This window comes from Egretta garzetta, unplaced genomic scaffold (assembly GCF_000687185.1).
Source record: "Egretta garzetta isolate BGI_Z169 unplaced genomic scaffold, ASM68718v1 scaffold151, whole genome shotgun sequence".
Classification (NCBI taxonomy): Eukaryota; Metazoa; Chordata; class Aves; order Pelecaniformes; family Ardeidae; genus Egretta; species Egretta garzetta.
In genome coordinates, this window is record NW_009258615.1 from 4912986 (window position 1) to 4918985 (window position 6000).

Here is a 6000-nt window from a genome sequence, read left to right on the forward strand (position 1 = left end):
ATAGTTCTAGATAACAGAAAAATAAACTGAGAGATCAGAAAACGGCAGTAAGAATTACGGATGGATTTGTTTCCTCCCCGTGCTGTTCGTTTTATGCCTCTGAAACCGTGAGCAAGCGAAACGGAGTCCTCCCCGTGGCGCAGGCTGGGCCGGCGCTTCAGCACCCCTCCTGTCTGGAGCGGCCGCTAGCGGGGGAGGACTCGGGGGAGTCTGCGCAACGAGCATCTTCGTGGCTGAAGAACTGCAAGGCACAAGACTGACAGGCACGTGACAAATCAAGCCCAAGATCCTAATATTTGAGAGGCCCGGGACTGCTTTATTTCCCCGACGGTTGGGCAGAGAGCTCTAACAACGTGCTACACCTGTAGTATATGGAAGCACAAACGCACTAACCATGGGTTGTATTTATAATGGTATTTTTGGACATAACTTAAAAGGGCTACTTTCCTTCATGGTTTGGTCTATTTTTGTTGGCAAGAAGGTACTTGCGCAGTCCTGCCCAGGTCCTCATGAAACATATGCTGCAGCATCCAGCTCTGAGCATCTGAGAGCTCTCACAACCGACTGAACTCGATACCTAAGAACAAGTGGTCAGAAGCCACTATACAAACGCTGTAATATGTAACCTAATAGCTTTACTGTTGAAAGATTGGTGTTTGGTTTTATCGTTCATAAAATTTGTATTGATAACTAGTTATGCTATATAAATGATTCCCGCATATGACTTTCCTAATACTCTATAACAAACCACGAAATCTACTATTTGTGGTAGGACCCACCCATGAAATCAGGCAACTCTGTCCATAATTTTCGAAGTAATACTCTTGTAAATACTGCAGTAAAGTATGCGATATAACTGCAAGTGTACCATAACATCCACAGCGTATGTATTAATGCAACCATTAAACAGAATAGTATTGCCACAATATTAATACATTTTACATTATAGTAAGCAGAACTAATACACATTAGGTTACATCATTTTCCTACAGTAATTACTGGAATACTACATTATCCATAAGAAACTGCCATCTGCCTTCAAGAACCCCATTTATCTGCCATTTCAGAGCAGCAGGAGCACAGCTGGCCTCTCCAGAGACTGAGCTCCTGCAGAGGAGCAGCACCAGGCATTTCAGGAGCAGCAGAGGTTCATGGGCCAGTGTTTTGGTGGTGTCGACTCTTTGGAGCTGCGTAGGTACCACCAACGTGGGAAGCTCTTTGGGAAACTGTTGCTGCACGAGCAGTCTCACCTGGGAGCTGTGGATGCCTGGCACTTCGGGGTTCTCTTTATTTTCAGCCAACAAAAAAGTCTAATAAAAATGCTGGGGGACAGGACAGGAGGAGCTTTGCTTTGTGATGGGGAGAGGCAAAGGCGTTTTCTGATTAATTTACCTGATTAATGCTGATCCTGATCAATGAAGCTGATGAAAGGCCATAAACTCCTTCTGAGATACTCAGGGCTTTTCAGCTTACAGAAAAAAACCCATAAATATTCATTTGGCTTATAATGTAAATTGAAAATCCGTGTCTGACCAGTTTTGAGGGCTGCCCTAACTCCTGGCCAGAAGCAATCCTTATTCCCTCAGAATTTCTGTTCTCAGGAAAAATACAATACAGACTGTTGTCTGAAGGCCAGCCCTTGCGGGACAGAACCGAGAGTCTTCAGCCACCAACGGAGGGTCTTCGTTTCTCACCACGTGAAGTGGAGGCTCTCAATCCCACAAGAGTACATTCACAATGCTGTCAGCCCGCTAATTAAATGCACTTCTGAAGCTTCCCTGACTGGAAAAGTAACAACTATTTTTCATGAAATTTTACAGGAAAAATGTTCTGCTCAATACAAAAGTTTTTCTTCTTGCAGAAAATGTGCAGAATGTGGAGACACACTGGTATGACGCCCCAAAAAATCTAGGAAGGTAATACCGGTAAGAAATGTGCTGCTTGATCTGGAGAGCCAGGTTCTCCATCCCAGCATCTAACATTCCCACATATGATTCCTGTTTGTTTTATGTCCCTCATTTGCGTGATATCCGAATCAGTAGCACAGGACTTCCCAGTGCATGCAAAACCTCACATGATATTAAAACGCTAGACATGTGCAAATACCATTAATTACTAACTAAAGTAATTTTTCTTCTGGATCTCTCAGAAGATCTTTCTACTTCCATTTTCTAGACGAGCACTTCTTAAATGGGCACTGCATCCCCCCAGCAGTAACACCCTGGGGCTGGGGCCAGCTCAGGACCGGCTGGGCTGAGGATAAAGGTTTATGATGGAGGATGAAGCTTTGCTGTGTCCATGATTTACTCCCTGCACTGACATGCCCTTCTTCACAGGGGGCAGGGCCCTGAAACGCATCTCGTTCCTTCCTCCTCCAGAGCGGTGGCTGGCAAAAGCAGCTGAGTTGAGGACAGAGCATGTTGTGAAGCTTGTTTGCCCATTCCTTCTCTTCCCAGTGCTCCCTCCCTGCTAACTACTGTCGAGTGCTCGCTGCATCCCAGCCACATCCTAAGGATGCCACCTGGCAGGGAAACTGCTGGGAGAAAGTGCAAGGAGGCGACAGCGAGGAAGTGGCTGGGTGAGGACCGAAGCAGCGCAGGCAGGTAAGTCCCTCTGGACTCAGGCAGCATCTCTCCGCTCCATCCCTGCTCTATCTCCCACTGTAAAACTGGTTCTCAAAGCAAAGAGGAGACTAGCAGATACAGACAGTACAGCAGGAGAAAGACGGTCAAGTAAAGTAATTCTGAACAGTAGCTGCTCCAAGAGAGTTTTGCCCCTGTACCTAACACCAGGAAGCCCATAAAGCACAGGTAAGTCCCAGGATGCAAACGGTGTCCTTTACGCCAAGGAACAACTCACTGGCTGGTACCTAGTTGATAGCAACACATTCTGATATTCAGGGACAGCCGATGTCCCCAAATAAGAGGTGTGCTTGAACTAGGGTAGCTCCCTACCCAGGCACAGCAAGACTCAGGACGCTAAAAACCATATAGGACACATACCGCTCCCTGCTCCAGGCGGCCAACAGGGAGTGCCTGCATCCCCACCACTGCAGAGCACTGCAAGGATGCCCATGGGGAATGCCTGCATCCTGAGCGCTGCTAGGATGCCCACGGGGAGTGCCTGCATCCCTATTGCTGCAGAACACTGCAAGGATGCCCACGGGGAGTGCCTGCATCCCTATTGCTGCAGAACACTGCAAGGATGCCCACGGGGAGTGCCTGCATCCCTATTGCTGCAGAACACTGCAAGGATGCCCACGGGGAGTGCCTGCATCCCTATTGCTGCAGAACACTGCAAGGATGCCCACGGGGAGTGCCTGCATCCCTATTGCTGCAGAACACTGCAAGGATGCCCACGGGGAGTGCCTGCATCCCTATTGCTGCAGAACACTGCAAGGATGCCCACGGGGAGTGCCTGCATCCCTATTGCTGCAGAACACTGCAAGGATGCCCACGGGGAGTGCCTGCATCCCTATTGCTGCAGAGCACTGCAAGGATGCCCATGGGGAGTGCCCCTGTGCTGGCCAAGCCCACGCCTGGTGCCTGTGCCCCCGGGACGCAGGGTGAGGCACGCATCCGTACCCTGTTTAGCAGGCTCTGGCTCAGCCTCTCGTCTCTCAACCGTGTGTAAGTGCTCTTTGAGGATGAGAAACCCCCAGATGACCTGCACCACACCACATCCACAGCACACAAGACCCTCCTTCTCCAGGTCCCCCTGAAGAGAGCAAAAATCAGAGAGAGAGTGTGACCCTTTAACGGAGCAATATAATTAACCATTCGAACAATCTATCAAGGTTTTTCAGGCATTTCCAATCACGGCAGTTTTAAATCAAGGTTGGATGCTTCATTTCTGAAAGAAATGCTCTTGTTCAAACAAGAATTATTTCAGGGAAGTTTGATAGTATATGTTATAAAACGAGGTCAGACTAGATTATCACAGTATTCCCTTCTGGCATTATAATCTATGAATCTATAAAAGAGAAAGGATTTAATTGATGAAGTTTAGCCCCATTAGCCCCTCATTACCAGATGACATTGTCATCGTTAATCTTTGACTCCAAATGACTATAGATCCAAATTCAACCTTTTCTCTCTAATTTTATATACATTTTATATCTATGATATACACACATGGTTTCAAGGGATTATAAAATCCGCCCTTTACCTTTCCCCTGCATTAAGTACGTGGAAAACATTACAGATTTCAGAATTATCCTATTTGCAGAGCACTGACACCTTTTTTTTTTTTCCTCAAAAGGAGTTTTTTTCAGCAGATTTTCAAAGCGAAGGAAAGGAAAATTGATTCAGACTGGACAAAGACATCCATGGATTGCTCTGATGAAGATTTGGGGCTGTGTGGAAAATGATGTGCAAAAGCCATACCCAGGTAGATGACATAAATGTACCTTCTTTTTAGCTCAGTGACAACCTTAAACAGACACCCCCATCCGGATACAGAGATGATCGCAACACTGTTACCAGGGAATAACGATTTACGAATAGTCTTGTTGGATATCGAGTAAATTCTGAGCAGCAAGTTTCTTATATCCATTTATAATCCCCCCAAAAGTTTGCAAAAGAAAACAGGAATAATTGAAAGCCTTCAGACAGTCCATTAATTTTGCACCCCATTGTAGCAAGTCATTCCAATTAATTTCTCAGACATTTACTTCACTTTTTAACTAGTCCTCCTTTCCAAATTTTGTCCTCAGACAAGAAACAGTGCTCGGGAAACGGGACTGCAGTCAGGCGGGTATTTCATCTAGCTTCATTACAGGCAACGAAGGAAAACAATCTGTTGAGTTCAATCCTGTTTGGATTGGCCTGCCGCTGAAGAACAACTGTGATTTAAGGATATCTGAGACATGCGGAGTATGTAAATAGAGAAAATGCAGATGAAATATTGAGTTGACAGAAGTTGATGGCAAAACTGTTACTTTTATTTCATTCCGAGCATACAGGCTCTCCCCCACCCCATCTCTCCCATCTCCTGGCGTGATTTTTATTTTTAGCCTATAAGAATGAGTAAGTGTGAACGCGATGATGTATTTTTAAAACATTAAACCCAAGGTTCACGGAGACAATTCCTTCAGGTACAGATGGACCTGTCTTCAACCCTCGAAAACAGAGGCTGAACCTTCCTGATGCCTGGCAGCACCCAGCACGGGGCGCCCCGTGCCCACAGCTGCCCAGGGGTTAAGGCAACAAGGCAGCTCTGCAACATGGTTTGCTCCCAGGTGCATCCACCAAAGGGAAGACACACACCCCAAAAGCCTTGTCTCTGTTTTTCTCTTTTCCAAATTAGAAATGGAAATTAGAATTCTTTCTTTCTCAAACAGGCAGCTAAAGACCGAATCCGTGCCCCATTTTCAACAGTTTGCTTCTCAGAAGAACAAAGTAAAGGAAGATATTTATAGCTCAAATCTAAAGTAAACCATACCTGAGAAGCCGGATTAGACAAAAGTCCTTTTTTATCTCAGGTTTTTGCTACAGATTAGGGAGGATTAAGAAAGCATCCTGCTCTCACTGGCGTGTGACCGACGGCGGCAAAGTGGAAGTTTTAGCCGGCTCCCCACTAACATGAAAGGCCAGCAATGTTTAAAGGTAGGCACAAAAGAAGTTTTTCTACCAGCCTGTGTCACTTCCCGAGAGCTGACAACAGACAGAGAAAGTTCAAAACAAGTAGTTTGGGTTAATAGTGTACTTGCATGTAAATACATAAAAGCTTCAGTGCTGTAAAGCTAATTTAAAAAAAGACATTTCTCTTTACAGTTCCCCTGAGTATAATAGAAGCTATGATATTCTTTCTACCATAATGTACGTTTCATTAAAGAGCTGGAGCTATAATTGTCTACATCAGTACGTAGCGGCAGACTGGATAAATTGTCCACATAAATTGCTTAATACAACTCCAAGCCCTGCTCCAGAGCACTGGTGGCTCCTGCAACGACGTCAGTGAGTCCCACCCGAGGTTACGCCGCTGCCGGCAGCGCCGCGG